Source organism: Drosophila suzukii, chromosome 3 (assembly GCF_043229965.1).
Source record: "Drosophila suzukii chromosome 3, CBGP_Dsuzu_IsoJpt1.0, whole genome shotgun sequence".
NCBI lineage: Eukaryota > Metazoa > Arthropoda > Insecta > Diptera > Drosophilidae > Drosophila > Drosophila suzukii.
This window is the reverse complement of record NC_092082.1, coordinates 50,565,379-50,583,882: the sequence shown is the minus strand read 5'-3', so window position 1 is coordinate 50,583,882 and position 18,504 is coordinate 50,565,379. Positions and strand designations below refer to the sequence as shown.

Below are 18,504 nucleotides of genomic sequence, written 5' to 3'. Positions count from 1 at the left end.
ACGAAACTTCAAAATAGTTGAGAATCTATCGATTTGAAGCTTTTTCAATGTGTGCATTAGGCCGGTCCACACTTGAATGGTCATTTTTAAAGTCCGCATTATGCCATTTCAGGCATACCGAAAAACACTTTTTACAACATACGCGGTTTGGGGTGTGAGTTTTCAACACATTTGGGATTTGAAATGCAGATTCTTGAGGTTCCTGCGCAGCTCAAGCTTTTTCCAGTAGGGTGCGACGCCCACTCTAACAACCATAGCGCTTATACCTGTCTATCACCCACATTATTGAAGATGTTGTAAAAGTAGTGTTACAAACTAGCACCTTTATTTATTCATTTCCATAGTTATTAGCACATTTTTATTTTTAAATAATACATTGTACATAAATACGCACATCTTTGTTTTCTCCAGCACATAGTGGATCAAGGACTCACATTATGTGTTCGTTTCAAACAAAAAAAATAATTCCTTAATTTCTCTTCAAAAATCCGAACGTCCGCATTAGTAATTATTAAATTTGCCTATCCGAGTGCCAGAGTGACCGTTCATTTATACGGACTTCGATTCGTTTCTAGTTTGTTTCTAGCCCGTTTCCGTCTCCTCACCTCAAAATTAAATTTTTAAATTATTTGTATTGTCTTGCGCTACGCTGGAATCCCAAGAATCTAAATGCCGAGTCCCAACATTATAGCTTTTATAGTGTTCGAGATTTCAGCGCTCAAACGAATAGATGGATGGAATTTAACTAACGTATTCAACCTATGTCGAGAACATGAAAAATGTTCGTTCTTTATCCGCGAAGTCACATTCTTAGGTCATAAATGCGTAAACAAAGGTATTTTATCTAATAATAAAAAATAAGACGTATAAACTAGCCCCGGTCCTTTCGATGCAGATGAATCAAGAAGATTCGTAGCCTTCTGCAACTACTACAGACTTTATTACCTAATTTCTCTCATTATTTAAGACACATTACTCTCTTTTGCAAGTAAAATGTAAAATACGATTGGACTCAAGAACGTCAAAAAGCTTTTGAATATCTTGAATACGCAATAATTCAACCTACTTTATTACAAATCTGGCTGAAATCTGGATTTATCAATAAACAATTTTGTATCACAACAGATGCTTGTAAACTAGCACTCGGAGCAGTGTTAGCCCATTCACATGATGGGGTAGACATCCTGGTGGCATACGCTTCACGAACATTTATAAAAACCCGAAAGTAATAAATCAACAACCGAACAGAATTCAACAGCAATATATAGGACAGTTATCCATTTTAGACCATATGGCAAACCCTCTACTATAAAAACTGATCCAAAACCATTTGCATTCTAATTTTCAATGAAAAACCAAGCTTCCACAATAACAAGAATGAAAACTACTCAACACTTTATGTCATTCACTCACGCTTAAACTTCGAGAAAGTACACGAGCTTTAAAAACGAAAGCCGGGCTATTTTGTTTTAATTCTAATAGGAAAGGCCGAAGTGGGATGCAAAACAGCATCTCCATTTTTCATCGAAAACTTTTCATATATAAAGCAAACCTTCGCACATTCGATCGAGTTCGCACCTTTTGCATTCGCAGACTACAATCAAATTCTCTAATCTTAATTCGTGATATTGGGCAGATCAGTTAATATTACTAACGAAAGGCAATGGGGGAACATTTTAGCACCGGCGACATGAGCACCTATGATGAAGCTGACTTAACGGTTAGTGGACCTGGTTGAACTCTCATCGAATACCCGTTCCGAGCTTGCCATTTCCTATTGAAAGGCAAACCCTTTGCTAACTCTATATATGGATACCTTCACAAAGGCAAATATCGCATACCCTAACTCAACAGCACCAGTTTTCTCTCCCCGTTAAACAGGCGCAATTGCCCAGGTTCAGCGGCAGATGGTTTCTTCGCCGTGTACAATAGTGTCGTAGGTAATATTGAGGATTTGAGCAAGGTAGAGAAATTTCAGCACTTGCGTGCATGCTTGCATGGCGCAGCTGTAGGTTGAAAAGTGCCCATTATTTATAAATGTGTCTCCCAGCTTGCGTCACAAGGAAGCCAAGCGCTTAAACCTGTGCCCAAACTGCCTGTGAAAAGGTCATGGCTTGCAGCAATGTCGCTCAGGGCATTGCTGGCTCTGTCAACCACTCGCTGTTGCACTTAGCGCCTATAGCGGCTCAATCACCCATATATGCAACTGAATCGCAGCATGCAATAGCATCCCAGCCAAGTACATGAGCTATATCAATGCCTTTATCTTCCTCTCTCGTCACCACCTTGCTTGAGCACAGTTCCGAAATCGTTTTTAATCAACCCTCAGAGTACGTTTTGCTTCTTAGTGCAATTATTTACGCCAGAAGCCACGTAGGCGTATATATACCATCCCGTGCTCTTTTGAATTCTGGATCCCAGCTTAATTTCATCACAACGCGTCTGGCTAACCAGCTCCAGATCTAGGTAGCTGTATCGATTTCAGAGTCAACGATGGTATCCAATTCGTCAGCTGGCATCGCTGTTCAGTCCCGCGACAAGAGATTTACCACATCCCTTTCAGCAGTTATAACTCGGTCGATAACTGACTACCAACCGAACCTTGGCTTCGACATCTCCAACTGGAGCACTCTTAAAAACATATCTCCCGCGGACCCCACGTTTTTCAAATCTCAGAAAATAGATTTATTGGTTGTAGCAAGTCTATTTTTCGACCAAACTCGAATGGCAGATAATTTACCAATTCTACAGAAGACCAAACCAGGTTGGCTGGCTTTGGGTGGACACTCAGCCGTTCGCAATGGGATTCATCTCTAGCACCACTTCGAAAAGTCCTTAATTTTGAGAAAGACTCCCTAAATTGTTAAAAGGTTCTGGGAGATCAAAGCGCTCGATGCCAAGTTGGAACAAAATCGTCAAACTAAAAGAAAATACTCTGCTTTTATGCGCGAGTACATCAATTTGGGCCATTTGTCACTGGCTTCCAAGCAGCATGTTTTACCACAATTCTATTTACCGCATCATTGGGTGTAGAAATCGGGCAGCTCTACGACTAAGTTGCGCGTCGTCTTCGGCGGATCCAAGTCCTAGTCAGGACGAATTTTTATCGCAAGCAATGCATTACGAATAGAATTCGCCTGCATTAACAAAATCATCAAGCGTTCGTCATCATGTTCAGCGAGTCCGAAGGCATTACTCAATCCAGATGATCTTAAAGGCAGAACGCATCGCTTGCTGCAAAGCAAACACCATGTGCATTTCGGCGAGAAATACAAGGCGCTCAGTTCAAAGCACGCGCTGCCTCCTAGTAGCAGCTGCGGTCTTTATGCCCATTTATGGATGCCGAAGGACTTCTGGGTACGTAGCAAGACATCCGATTTTGCTACCAAAGCATCATCCAGGCACCGAAGCAATAATCACGCATTACCATACCACAATTCTTCATGCTGGTCCTCAATTCTTAATTGCAACAATTCGTCAATGATACTGGGATTTTGGAGGGCTTAAAGCTGTCTCGGGTATCTTTAACAAATGCATCCGCTGCTTTCGAATGCGGCCCGAACCTCTCGATCAACTAGCCTACCAAACGAGCGCGTCCAGCCAATCTCAATATCTTATGTAACTGGCATTGACATTTGCGGTTCGTTCTACACAAAATCGGAAGTAAGGAACCGCGCGCCAGAAAAGTGCTACGTTTCAATTTTCATTTGTTTTGCAACAAAGGCAGTTCATTTGGAATTGGGGACAGACCTATCAACATCATAATTTCTCGCAGCCCTGAAACGCTTCATTAGCCTTCGAGGGAAACCACATTCAACATGGTCTGACAAAGCCAACAACTTCGTGGCTGATATGAACGAGTTAAAGGAGCTTCACGAGTTATTTTTCAGTCATCCACGGAGAAGCAAGTTGTCAACAACTGTAAGGCGTCTCAGCAGTGATCAATTTAGGAACTCGTTAGTATATTGAAAAAGATCCCAACGACTTGGATATTCTTTCGACTGGCCATTTTATCTGGGGCAAGGCAAATGAAACGATCGACGAACCTGATTTAACCCACCTAAACGCAGGTCCCCTTAATTGCTGGCAAAAATTGTGCCAAATGCAGCAAGCATTCTGGAGGAAGTGGAGTACATTCTACTTGTCCCTGCTTCAAGAGCATGAGAAGTGGCAGGGGACCAGGCAAAATCTTCATCCCAAAACTATGGTCGGGAGAAAGAAGGACCATGCACCGCCGCTCAAGTGGCCTCTTGGCACAGTGAGCAGCGTCATCACAGGAGAGGACGGCATTGCAAGAGTTGTCGTCATCCGCAACGCAAAGGGACTGGTCAGGAGAGCCATAGCAACGATCGCCGTTTTGCCAATCGAAACCAAATCGGTTGAAAGTCTTAATTTTCCAACGGTGGGAGAATGTTAGCAGCAGAACGTCCAAACTTCATGGTTTTAGTATAATTTCAAAGCTGTAACGAAAAGATTCGCTAAAAGCTGTGTGTCATCTGCGGCGCGCTAACAGCGCCATGTTAAGCGTAACAACACAAAATGTTAAATCGGAAAACAAATACCCTACAACACTTACTGACATACACTCACGCTAAAACTTTGAGAAAACATACGAAGGCTAGGCCTTTTTGTTTAAATTCTCTTAGGTAAGGCCGAAGTGGGACGCAAAACAGAATCTCCTCGAAACAGGTACCTTATCAAGAATAAGCACCAAAGAATTAAAAGACCTAAATGGATGAACACTAAAATTTATAACGAGAATTCAAGGTAGACAAAACAAAAACTGCGCAGTATCACAGTCAAGTTCCCATTGGCAAAAAGCAACCAGCCAACTTGAAATGGCGTTGAGCGTGCAAGTCTTTGAACACATTTCAATAAATAAATTTTAATATAAGGGCAATAAAATATTAACAAATTTAAAAGTAGCACTACTCCAGCCGGTAACCACAACAAGTACATAATGATCCAATACAAGGCGGACATACAGCCATAACTAATCTCAATTCGCGTTATTCGGCAGATCAGTTAATATAACTAACGAAAGGCAATGGGCAAACATTTCAGCACCGGCGACATGAGCACCTATGATGAAGCTGACTTAACGGTTCGTGGACCTGCTCGAGCTCTCATCGAATACCCATTCCGAGCTTGCCATTTCCTATTGAAAGGCAAACCCTTTGCTAACTCTATATATGGGTGCCTTCATAAAGGCACATATCGCTTACGCTAACTCAACATCACCAGCTTTCTCTCAATACAGTACAATAGTGTCGTAGGTAACATTGAGGATTTGAGCAAGGTAGAGAAATTTCAGCACTTGCGTGCAAATTAATTAATTTACTTGCGAATAATTTAAAAAAATCTATTTTTATATTTTATTCACTAAGTTACAACTTTACAACCTTTCCTTAATACCGAATTTTATTCTACTGTTCACAATTATTCTTCTATTGAACCGATCTTCTCGGATGCAAAAACGGACTGCCTGGCCAAGGGGCTCGGTTTAAGAGAATTGGGGAACTCATTAAGAGTTGGACAAGGGTTGGACTCAAGAGAGTCGGGAAATCGGATAATCAAATTCTCTGCTCGATTGCTAAACGGATTACGATGCAGTTTTGGTGCTCGCCGGGTGTTGACCGGATGCTTGTGCTTACATTAGCTGGACCCAGCTTAGTTTATGTTAGGAGGACCGCGGCGCAATTGAATCTTAATAATGAACTTCGATTGGAGTGGGGGAGCTAATTGGGATTCTGTGGGAACGCTGAGTAAGGGGTTCCCTTCTAAGAATTGTTTATAAGAAACTGTTTAGACTTGGGTAAGGCGGCTGGGCGCTCGGACTGGAAGTCGTTCTCAGCTAAGAATTGTATATGAAGAATTTATTTATAAATTGGGTAAGGAGGCTGGGATCATGAGCTGGATAACTCTCCCCCTTCTAAATTGAATCGTCCCGATTCGTTGGAAGTGTCGGATAAACTGAATTTAGATGATTTGTCAATTCGACTATAATTTCATCCTTAGTGGTATTTTCATTTTCGGACATATTATTTTCGGGGACTATTTCAATATGAATTTGCCTTGGCTTGAATATTAGATATTTTTTGAATTCAAATACAAGCTTGATTATTGGAATTTGTGTTTGTTTAATTTGAATAAATGGGTTTAATATGTTAATGTTATCGAATGAAAGTTCCGAATCATTTGACATAAGATATTCGGCTACTAAAAAATCATTATACTCTTTAGCAGTGATATATTCTATTATCTTATGGTCCAGATTAGAGTAGGGTATATAATAATAATTACTTTTAATAGTACTAATACAATAAATAATTGTATTAGTACTATTAAAAGTAATTAAAAATGACCCATTTAAATGAGTATCAATAACAGTATTATAACCATTTATAAAAATGGCTGCTTCTTGGATTACATCAATTTTTTTATTATATTCCCTGATTTTGTTACAAAAAGATTTTTCTCCATTTAGTATCCTAGTAAAACAATTACTTTCTGGGCTTAGGGTGCCATAATTAGTAAATATTTCTGTCTTAAAATTAGAAATTACATAGTACCTATTGTTACATTTAGCGACATGATTATCAATTAACAGTTTTCAATCGCTGTGTGAAATGGATCTTGCGTTATACACTTCGCAACGGTTTGTTGTGATGGGGTATTTTATATACATTACAAATAGTTCTTGGTGTATGGCAATTTTAAATTTTGATATATCTAATATGTCAGTAATTACTACAGGTTTCTGTTCGTGTTTATGTATTTCTTTGATTTCTTCAGCGTTTAGAATTTTAGTGTTGAAAACATCTATTTTTGCTAATGTATTGTATCCATTAAATTCATCAGATCGTAAGTGAGTAAGCGAAGACGGTGTTTTCTAAATGAAAATTCTTGGTTTGAAAGAAGTGTTTGAAGATTTAGTCTTAGTGAATACATATTTTTATGTTAAGAGGAATATATTCCCTTAAAATTGATACCAAATTTTCCGGTGTATCAAATTCTATTATATGTCTGGTATTTCCGAATATATTGACCATCTCATGTATTGTATACCTCCCCATTGCTATTAGCAATTGTTGCTTAAACTGGTTTAAGGGTTTTCGTGTTTCTTGTATAAAATTCTCAAAACTACTCTCTGCTGAATGCTGAGTGTTTTGATCTGAAACCGTCTCGTTACTGTCCGTTAGGTTGTTAATTTGAATTCTTGATAAGGCGTCAGCGACTACATTGGTAGATCCTGACTTATAAATTATTTTAAGAGGGTAACTTTCAATGAATGACTACCATCTTTTCATCTCGATGTTTGGATTTTTTTGAGAAATCGAGAAAGACAGTGGTTGATGATCTGTATAGATTTCTATGTTGTTTACGCCGTATAAATAGTTTCCCAAATTTTTAAATGCCAAAACTATTGCTAAAAGTCTTTCCTATTTTTTGCATATATTTGAAAGGTTTTAGTTAGAGTTTTTGAAATAAAGGGTATTGGTTTTCCTTCCTGAGAAAGAACAGCACCAATAGCTAGATCGGACGCATCGGTCGTTATAGTGATTTTTTTATTATAATCAGGTTGTACCAACTTGATTTGTGCAATTAAATTATCTTTGAGCTCGTTAAAAGCTCGTACAGCTGAATCGTCCAATTGTATTGAAGTTTTACGGGACATTTTTTTGGATATTTTACCATTTTGACCTTCCAATTACTTTGTCAGAGGTTTTTCAATTTTTGCGTAGTTTTGCGCAAATTTTCTGTAATAGCCGGTAATGCCTAGGAAGCTTCTAAGCTCTGAAATGTTTTTTAGAATTGGATATTTTAAAATTGTAGATATTTTTTCGGCGTCTGTTTTGATTACATCGTGAGAAACAACGTAACACAGAAATGTGGTTTCTAATTTGAAGAATTTTGATTTTTCAATTGAAATTTTCATATTTGCGTTCAGCAATATATTAATTATGACGATTAAGTCCTTGTAGTGTTGTTCTATTGCTTTTGAAAATATAGTAATGTCATCCATATAAAAATGACATGTTTTACCTACTTGTACTCTTAAAATGTCATCCATTGCACGTTGTAATATTCTGGGAGCGTTCGTTAGCCCAAATGGCATTCTCAAGAATTCATATTTTCCGTTATTTATAGAAAATTAAGTTTTTTCAATGTCTGTTTCTTTCATGAGAATCTGGTGAAACCCAGACTCCAAGTCGATCGTGGAAAAGTATTTTTCTTTTCCAAGATTTGACAAAATCACCGAAGGATCTTGCATTGGATATCTGTCCGGAATGGTGTTTTCATTAAGTTTTTTATAGTCTATAACTTATCTGAGTTTTGGGGTAACATCTTCATTGAAACCCTTTTTTGGTACTACTTTTGCTTGGTCTTATAATTCTTCCTTTTAACATGCGATTAACTTCAGGGTTTACTAAATCTGAAGGCGATAGAGCATACGGATACTGTTTGCTATAAATAGCTCTGTCGTTTTCAGTGTTTATTTTACCGCGAATATCGGTCCTGAAAGGGACTTGCATGTTTATCTTTGAGTGCTCTTTATAAATAATATTTATTATCTCATTTTCCAAATCCATTCTTTGGTTTGGAGTTGACTTACTCAGGTTTTTGAATCCCAAACTTTTAATTTTGTCGGATACTTCAACGACGGCGTGTTCAGGATGTTTAAATCCCAAACTTGTCATGCTTTGACTTGCCTCTTCAGACTCAGTTCTGATTTTGTCCACTTCATCAAAGTATTTTCGTATGATAAATTCCTTTAATGGAAGAATGGTTTTTTCTTCGGATAAGGAAAGTTTGTTAAAATAGCTGTCATAAATCAATTTTTCTTCTTTGCCCCCATAGGTTAGGTTAGGTTAGGTTAGGGCGGCTGTCGCACTATAGTCCGACACACTTAGACCTCAATGGGTCCATTGTGATACCGCATGATCTCGTTTTTTCCTTCTCTAGGGTCCCGTTTCTACTAGTTTCAGCCTGTGTTAAGCTGATCAGCATGTCTTCTACCCGGAAGATTTAATAAAGGCACTTATGCTTTTGAGATTAATCTCCGATATTTCGGTAAGATCGTCGATGAAGGGGCTTCTTAAGTGTTTCAGTCTGAGTCTGCATAGGGCTGGGCAGAAGCAGAGAAGGTATTCTACCGTTTCCACTTCTTCTTCTTCATCCCTGCAGCTTCTGCAAAAATTATTTTGCGGGGCTTTTAGCCAGCCGGCCTGTAAGAGCTCGAATCAACTGCCACACTCTCAGCGGCTGAGTTTGAGTAACTACGAGGTTTTTTTGTTGTTTATCACAGGCCATGTCTGGTGAGAGATGCGACACTGTGGTGCGTTTTGCCAATGGGTGTTGGCTAGTGTGTTGAAGTGGTTTTTTATGTTTAGCTTGCAAGTAGCCATGGGCATACCGACATTTTCGTCTCCTGGGAGGAGAGGCTTGGTGGTGCCCTGCCTGGCTTATTCGTCCGCTATGCAGTTGCCTACGATGTCCCGGTGACCCGGAACCCATATTAGGCTGATAGTAAACTGATTTGCCATCTCGTGGAGAGATCTGCGACAGTCTGCTATTGTACGGGAGTTGGTGTTTGTCGAGTAGATCGACTTAATAGCCGCTTGGCGGTCACTATATATGTATGTTTAGGTGTACTCTCTGGAGGATAAAGTTCCCTAAAGACGCTACAGTGGTTCGGGAGCCTGAATGACTTCCTGATATCTAATTGTTGGGAGTATACACCTCCGCCAACGTGTCCTTCTAATTTGGAATCATCTGTATAGAAACCGATTGCGTCCGTCGTACCCGGTCGGCCCTGTTCCCATTCCTCTCTATCATACATGTTTATACATGTCAGCCGACCGCTGACTGTCGCAGGCCACCACCTTGACGCTGCCCTGGTACCAGCCCGCGTCCATGCAGCAGGGCGAGTTTCCTGGCTTCTCTCGTACCATGCGCAGGCAAATGAGGGAAAGGTGGGACTCCACTGCCTTCCACTTGTTTCTGGGGATCCTGCCCTCCGGATTTCCCCTGTCAATCAGGCCGAGTAGTACACGGTACTTTGTGATTTCGGCGAAAGAGACCGATGGCTTGATCTTAGATCTCTTCCCCGGTGGCCCGGGTAGTTCAAGTGATCGCTGCCTTTTCGCCTGAGTCCCTTCTTGAGTGGGCTTTTCCTGCCCGTAGTTTGGAAGCACCTTCCTTGTCCAATCTACCTTCTTTAGCCATTCAGGCGAAGGTGTGGCAACGGTGCTCCTAGTGTGTGAGCGCAGAGTCTGCGCGGCAGTCCGCCTTTCTGCGTATGTGTATTTAGAACCAGCGGGTGGCTTGAGCGCCTTGGCAGTGCCTACCGCTGCTTTCGACGCAGATGCGCACGTGTCGGAGGCGTTTGCGGCTGACTTTCTGCCACCCATCATTCACAGTTTGGGATGCGGCCCTTTCTGGACCGTGCTGGTATGGAAGGTGGAACCAGTGTTCATCTTATCCATGGGTTTTTAAGAGTACCCGTCTCTGTGTTGTTTGTTGTGTTTTCTGTTTTCTTCATTTGCTCCATAATTTGGTCCCACGAGTTGCGGAGAAGGGGAAAAATCCGCCCGGGCAGTTAAAACAGGGGGTCGCCATGACCCTGAGCACACCGTTTGAGACTGGGCTAGTTTTGATCCGGGCCCCCAGCCAGGCTGACTCTTGGCACGGTCCGTATTACACCGTAGTCCGGCCCGGAGTGAGATGTTGTTTGGGAGGGGAGTTGGGTAGGTGTTGTGTTGGGAGTGGGTTTGTGTAAAGCAACTATTTAGATGCGGCTGAACAACTCGCATCGTCGGTATTGCTTCGTTGCAAAATACCCGCTGGCTGTCCGGGACTGTTTATTTACTGGGGTTTCCGTACACGATTCCGTGTTTGACTTATCCCACCAGCTTATTCACAGTTGGCCTCGAGAGAGGTCGTCCGCTATCCGCAACCTGCGACCAGCTCGGTTGCCCCAGCTAGGCGACTTTGGAACCATCTCACAAGTTCCTCAGCCGAGTTTGCCCCCATATCTTATTAGTCCTTTTTCTGTGTCTATTACAGCTCCTTTTTTTTTTAATAGGTTATAGCATATTAGAAAGTCTGATTTTAACCCATCTATTTCATAAAATGTGTAGCGCGTATTAAAGATCGTTATCACATGATAATATTTATTTATAGAATATCCATTGACCGTTGATACTCTTTTATATATAGAACGCTCGTTTTTGTTTTTATGTATCCCTGTTCTGTTATAGCAGGAGGTTGCTCCTATGTCAATTAGAATTTTAAGTTTTTTATTTATTTTGCTATCGTATCGTATTAAGTAGGGTAATCCTACTCCTATTTCATCGCATAGTTTTATTTGTCGGTTGGTTAACCGTACCTGTTGGTTCTCTTTTGTTTTGTGGATTATTTTGCGGAGTTGTTTGTGTCTCCTGCTTTTTATTTTGATTCCATTTATTCTGGCTATAGTTGTTATTGCTATAACTGTTATAACCCTGATTGTTCTTGGGTCTATTCTGAATCCGTAAAGATTCATCTACTTCCATCGGTTCTGGCTTGTTTTGTTGGGCTTTATTGGAAGTCCACTGACTATGGGAATTATATTGAGGATTATACTGTCTGCCCTGATTCCAATTATGATTTTTATTCTGATTATAATTGTTTCTATTTTGGCTATCGGGTTGGTTAAACCTCAAGTTGTTAGTATTCCTCTGATTGCTATTATAGTTGTTATGGTTACCTTGCCTGGGATTTTTACTTCAGTTTTGGTACATAGAAAATATTACGTCTGAGATATGGCCGTTGAGGCCAGTTATGAATACCCTTAGTGCTGTCTTTTTGTGTTTTTCGTTCATTTCAGCAGTTAATGGTTTATTTCTGTCGTAAGTCAAAATGGTTTATGGTTTATTTATTAGAAGAGTTAGTTTTTTATTAGCTAACCCATAATATTCCATTATGGACAGTTTCCCTTGACTTAGCACTCCTAAGTCTTGTTCAATTATATGGATTGGATGTTTGTCGCTAAAAACTTTGAGTGCTCTTTATTAATAATATTTTTTATCTCATTTTCCAAATCCATTCTTTGGTTTGGAGTTGACTCACTCAGGTTTTTGAATCCCAAACTTGTAATTTTGTCGGATACTTCAACGACGGCGTGTTCAGGATATTTAAATCCCAAACTTGTCATGCTTTGATTTGCCTCTTCAGACTCAGTTCTGATTTTGGCCACTTCATCAAAGTATTTTCGTATGATAAATTCCTTTAATGGAAGAATGGTTTTTTCTTCGGATAAGGAAAGTTTGTTAAAATAGCTGTCATAAATCAATTTTTCTTCTTTGCCCCCATAGGTTAGGTTAGGTTAGGTTAGGGCGGCTGTCGCACTATAGTCCGACACACTTAGACCTCAATGGGTCCATTGTGATACCGCATGATCTCGTTTTTTCCTTCTCTAGGGTCCCGTTTCTAGTAGTTTCAGCCTGTGTTAAGCTGATCAGCATGTCTTCCACCCGGAAGATTTAATAAAGGCACTTATGCTTTTGAGATTAATCTCCGATATTTCGGTAAGATCGTCGATGAAGGGGCTTCTTAAGTGTTTCAGTCTGAGTCTGCATAGGGCTGGGCAGAAGCAGAGAAGGTATTCTACCGTTTCCACTTCTTCTTCTTCATCCCTGAAGCTTCTGCAGAAATTATTTTGCGGGGCTTTTAGCCAGCCGGCCTGTAAGAGCTCGAATCAACTGCCACACTCTGTGCGGCTGAGTTTGAGTAACTACGAGGTTTTTTTGTTGTTTATCACAGGCCATGTCTGGTGAGAGATGCGACACTGTGGTGCGTTTTGCCAATGGGTGTTGGCTAGTGTGTTGAAGTGGTTTTTTATGTTTAGCTTGCAAGTAGCCATGGGCATACCGACATTTTCGTCTCCTGGGAGGAGAGGCTTGGTGGTGCCCTGCCTGGCTTATTCGTCCGCTATGCAGTTGCCTACGATGTCCCGGGGACCCGGAACCCATATTAGGCTGATAGTAAACTGATTTGCCATCTCGTGGAGAGATCTGCGACAGTCTGCTATTGTACGGGAGTTGGTGTTTGTCGAGTAGATCGACTTAATAGCCGCTTGGCTGTCACTATATATGTTTAGGTGTACTCTCTGGAGGATAAAGTTCCCTAAAGACGCTACAGTGGTCCGGGAGCCTGAATGACTTCCTGATATCTAATTGTTCGGAGTATACACCTCCGCCAACGTGTCCTTCTAATTTGGAACCATCTGTATAGAATCAGATTGCGTCCGTCGTGCCCGGTCGGCCCTGTTCCCATTCCTCTCTATCAGGAATCAAAGCCTCAAAGGGTGTCGGAATCGGAATCGGAATCGATTTATCATGCTGGAGAATTTTAGCATGGCCATGAAATTGGGCTTTCCACTGTGTCCCTCAGTCGAATAGCTGCCGATTTGGCCCTTTCCATGCCTGCTAAGTGCAGGCTAGGGAGGTTCAAGATCGCATTCAGCGCTTTATTCGGGGTGGTTCGAAGGGCTCCACTAATACACAAAGCCGCCATTCGCTGTACTTTGTTTAGAGGAGTCAGTATGCATTGTTTGTGCAGATCGGTCCACCACAGAGCCACTCCGTATAGTAGGATTGGCTTGACTACCGCTGTGTATATCCAGTTGACTATTCTAGGGGCTTTTTTACAGGGGTAAAGTGCAATGGTTTGGTTTTCCCTTGCTTCTCTATTGGTTATTTAAGCCCCATTTGAGGCGCTTATCTAAAGTAACCCCAAGAATCTGGCGTGATCGCTAAAAGAGAGATTACAATTGTTTAGAATGGGTGGGCTGAGTTGTGGAGTTTTGTATGGATAAGTAAATAGAATAAGTTCCGTTTTCGAGGGATTTACCCCAAGTCAGTACTATATCGTCCATTTCGATAGTATTTTATGTTTAGCGGTCATAAATTCGCACAGTGTTTGTGGATATTTTCCATTAAAGATGATGGCGACGTCGTCTGCGTATGCCACAGCCTTACAACCTCCTCCTTCCAGAATCCGCTTTAGTTTATTTACTGGAGGAGGGGTGATAGGACATCTCCTTGCGGGGTGCCTCTGTTCACTAGTCTAGTCTGGGTAGAGCTCCCTAGTGTGGCTGTGACCATTCTGCTTATCAGCAATTTATGGATCAACCCCACCAATGGGGGCTCAACACCTAGTTCTGTGAGAGATTCTGTTATTGCAGTGGGAAGCACGTTATTGAAGGCTCCCTCTATGTCCAGGAAGGCGATCAGTGTGTATTCCTTGATGCTGAGTGATTTCTCGATGCTGCTTACCACCAAGTGTAGCGCCGATTCGGTTGACTTACCTTTGGTATAAGCGTGTTGTGCACCTGATATTTGTGTCAGGTAAGGTGGCCCCTATGTGTAGGCTTATCATTCTTTCAAAGCTCTTGAGCAGGAATGATGTTAGGCTTATGTGCCTAAAATCCATTGCTGTGGTGTGAGTGGCCTTCCCTGCCTTGGGAATGAAAACCACCTTCGTTTCTTGCCATGCTGTTGGTAGTTCTCCTACCGCCAGGATGGAGTGGACGATTTTCTTCAACCAGTTTTTGGCTATTTGTCCTGCTTGTTGGATGTGAGCCGGTGTTATCCCGTCCCGGCGATTTGTATGGTTTGAAACTATGAATGGACCATTTCATGTTGCGGTCTGATAGGAGTGGATCTAATTAGATTCCCTCTCCTGCTCCTCTTTCTGGAGGATGACCTGCTTGTTGGCTCGCCGGGAAGTGAGCGTCTTGGAGCAGGTCCAAGGACTCTTTACTGGAGTCTGACCATGATCCATTTGCTTTTTGAAGATAGCCCAAAGGCGCGGCTGTTTTAGAGAGTATTTTCCTGAGCCTTGCGGCATCAGTTGTTTTTTCTATGTCAGAGCAGAAGGTCTGCCATGCCGTTCGTTTTGCTCTTCTAATGGCCTTTTTGTAGGAGGCTAGTTCATACTTGTAGTTCAGCCAATTAGTGTCCTCATTTCCCGCCTTTGCTCTGTTAAACAGGCATCTGCAGTTGGTTCTGAGGATAGATAGTTTTTGGGTCCACCAGGGGGGTTTTTTCCTTCCTCGTGGTTTCTCTGTGGGGCATGCCACTTTGAAGGCAGTGTTGCAAGCCTCTGTGAATTTGTATACTGTTTCGTCCAGCTCCTGTGGGTTTGTGATGCTTTCTGACGGTTCCATGGGGAGGATATTTGTCAGAACTTCTTTGTACCTGTGCCAGTCGGCTCGTTTGGGGTTAGCGAGGCTGACCAGCAAGGGTGAATCAAGGGTTAATACAGTTTCTATGAATCTATGGTCCGAAAAGGAGTGCTCGTCAGAGACTGCCCAGTTTTTGACTGCGCCTACGAGTGAATCTGATACCAAGGTTAGATCTATGATCGTTTGGCAAGCTTTAGTTATGAAAGTAGGGACTTTGCCCCTATTGCATAAGAATAGGTTCGAATTTGGAATAAAATCAAAAAGAGACTCACCTCTGTCGTTGTTGTTTGGGCAACCCCACTGGGTGTGATGGGCGTTGGCGTCACAGCCTATTACCAATCCGTTCTTGAGCTTTTCGCATTCCTCTGCCAGTCCTCTGACCAGCGCATCTGGGGGGTTTTCCTTCTCAAAGGCCAAGTAGGCCGATAGAACCCTTATGGAGCCACTTTGCAGCTCCAGGCTTACTGCGGTGTTGTCTCCGTTGCTGTAAATGCGAAGTAGAAATATACTAAGATGCCTTTTGGGTAATATGCAGGTTCGAATTTTACCTTCTTTGGGGTCAAGCATAAGCTTGTATTCCTTTGTTCCTAGTCCAGCAACCTTACCTCCTACTACCCAAGGTTCCTGTACGAGGACTAGGTCGGCTCCACCTTCGGTCAGGCGAAGCAGAAGTGCAGCAGACGCTGCTTTACTGTGGTGAAGGCTTATTTGTAGAAGTCTTAGTGACATCTACAGCTTCAACCTCCACCACAGTGACGTCGGCCTCCTCTGTGTCGCTGAGGTCTACGTCCTCGATTGCCGGTCCGAGCGCTCGCATCTCTCTGCTTAGCGACGAATCGGTAGAGTAGCCGGCCCACCAGGTGCCTCCAACTCCTCAGCAAGCACCTGCTCGGCTGGGTTGCCGGCAGGGCTGCTAGCCGCGTTGGAGTCGCCCTTATACACCTTGATGTGTATCGCACTGAACCCGAAGTTCAGCACTCCTCGAGCAGTCTCGATCGGAGCAACTGACTCCTTGTTCAGGACCAAAACCACCTGGTTGGCATCCCCTTCATGCTCCTCCACCTTGACGACTTTCCAGTCCTTCGTGGGGAGGAGCGCGTTGCATTCTTGCAACATGAAGAGGATGTCCTCCGGCGCCTTGATCGCTGCTGGAAGCCAGATCCTGGCTCGGGGTCTACTGGGGACATCACACCAGTCAAGCGCAACGATGTTCGCCCCTTCGTATACCTCGCCGAGCTTGCTCGTTGCCTGTTTATACATGTCAGCCGACCGCTGACTGTCGCAGGCCACCACCTTGACGGTGCCCTGGTACCAGCCCGCGTCCATGCAGCAGGGCGAGGTGCCTGGCTTCTCTCGTACCATGCGCAGGCAAATGAGGGAAAGGTGGGACTCCACTGCCTTCCACTTGTTTCTGGGGATCCTGCCCTCCGGATTTCCCCTGTCAATCAGGCCGAGTAGTACACGGTACTTCGTGATTTCGGCGAAAGAGACCGATGGCTGGATCTTAGATCTCTTCGCCGGTGGCCCGGGTAGTTCAAGGGATCGCTGCCTTTTCACCGGAGTCCCTTCTTGAGTGGGCTTTTCCTGCCCGTAGTTTGGAAGCACCTTCCTTGTCCACTCTACCTTCTTTAGCCATTCAGGCGAAGGTGTGGCAACGGTGCTCCTAGTGTGTGAGCGCAGAGTCTGGGCGGCAGTCCGCCTTTCTGCGTATGTGTATTTAGAACCAGCGGGTGGCTTGAGCGCCTTGGCAGTGCCTACCGCTGCTTTCGACGCAGATGCGCACGTGGCGGAGGCGTTTGCGGCTGACTTTCTGCCACCCATCATTCACAGTTTGGGATGCGGCCCTTTCTGGACCGTGCTGGTATGGAAGGTGGAACCAGTGTTCATCTTATCCATTGGTTTTTAAGAGTACCCGTCTCTGTGTTTTTTGTTGTGTTTTCTGTTTTCTTCAATTGCTCCATAATTTGGTCCCACGAGTTGCGGAGAAGGGGAAAAATCCGCCCGGGCAGTTAAAACAGGGGGTCGCCATGTCCCTGAGCACACCGTTTGAGACTGGGCTAGTTTTGATCCGGGCCCCCAGCCAGGCTGACTCTTGGCACGGTCCGTATTACACCGTAGTCCGGCCCGGAGTGAGATGTTGTTTGGGAGGGGAGTTGGGTAGGTGTTGTGTTGGGAGTGGGTTTGTGTAAAGCAACTATTTAGATGCGGCTGAACAACTCGCATCGTCGGTATTGCTTCGTTGCAAAATACCCGCTGGCTGTCCGGGACTGTATATTTACTGGGGTTTCCGTACACGATTCCGTGTTTGACTTATCCCACCAGCTTATTCACAGTTGGCCTCGAGAGAGGTCGTCCGCTATCCGCAACCTGCGACCCGCTCGGTTGCCCCAGCTAGGCGACTTTGGAACCATCTCACAAGTTCCTCAGCCGAGTTTGCCCCCATATCTTATTAGTCCTTTTTCTGTGTCTATTACAGCTCCTTTTTATACCCGTTACTCGTAGAGTAAAAGGGTATACTAGATTCGTCGGAAAGTATGTAACAGGCAGAAGGAAGCGTTTCCGACCCCATAAAGTATATATATTCTTGATCAGGATCACTAGCCGAGTCGATCTAGCCATGTCCGTCTGTCCGTCTGTCCGTCTGTCCGTCTGTCCGTCTGACCGTCTGTCCGTCTGTCCGTCTGTCTGTCCGGATGAACGCTGAGATCTCGGAAACTATGAGAGCTAGGCTATTGAGATTTGGCGTACAGATTCCTGAGCTTCTTACGCAGCGCAAGTTTGTTTCAGTAGACTGCCACGCCCTTTCTAACGCCCACAAACCGCCCAAAACTGAAACTCCTACAGTTTTGATGCTAGATAGAAAATTTTAACTGAAATGTATTGTTCTTATCAATACCTATCGATTGACCTTAAAAAAGTTTGCCACGCCCACTTAAACGCCCACAAACCGCGAAAACCTGTGACGCCCACAATTTGGATGCTAGATGAAAAATTTGAACTGAAATGTATTGGTGTCGTCAATACCTATCGATTGATTAAAAATAAATTTGCCACGCCCACTCTAACGCCCATAACGCTTAAATCTGTCTACCGCCGGTAGGTGGCGCATTTTAATTTCGCTTTGCTGCTTGCATATCTCCATTTCCCTTTGAGTAACGGGTATCTGATAGTCGAGGTACTCGACTATAGCGTTCTTCCTTGTTTTTTAATAGGTTATAGCATATTAGAAAGTCTGATTTTAACCCATCTATTTCATAAAATGTGTAGCGCGT

General features: G+C 43.1%; 1 protein-coding gene across 13 annotated transcripts in view; it reads left to right on the top strand.

Moving 5' to 3' along the window:
* Myo81F (Myosin 81F) overlaps positions 1-18,504 on the top strand; it is a 2,624,640-nt gene that overhangs the window by 655,731 nt on the left and 1,950,405 nt on the right. The gene's annotated exons all lie outside the window — the stretch shown is intronic.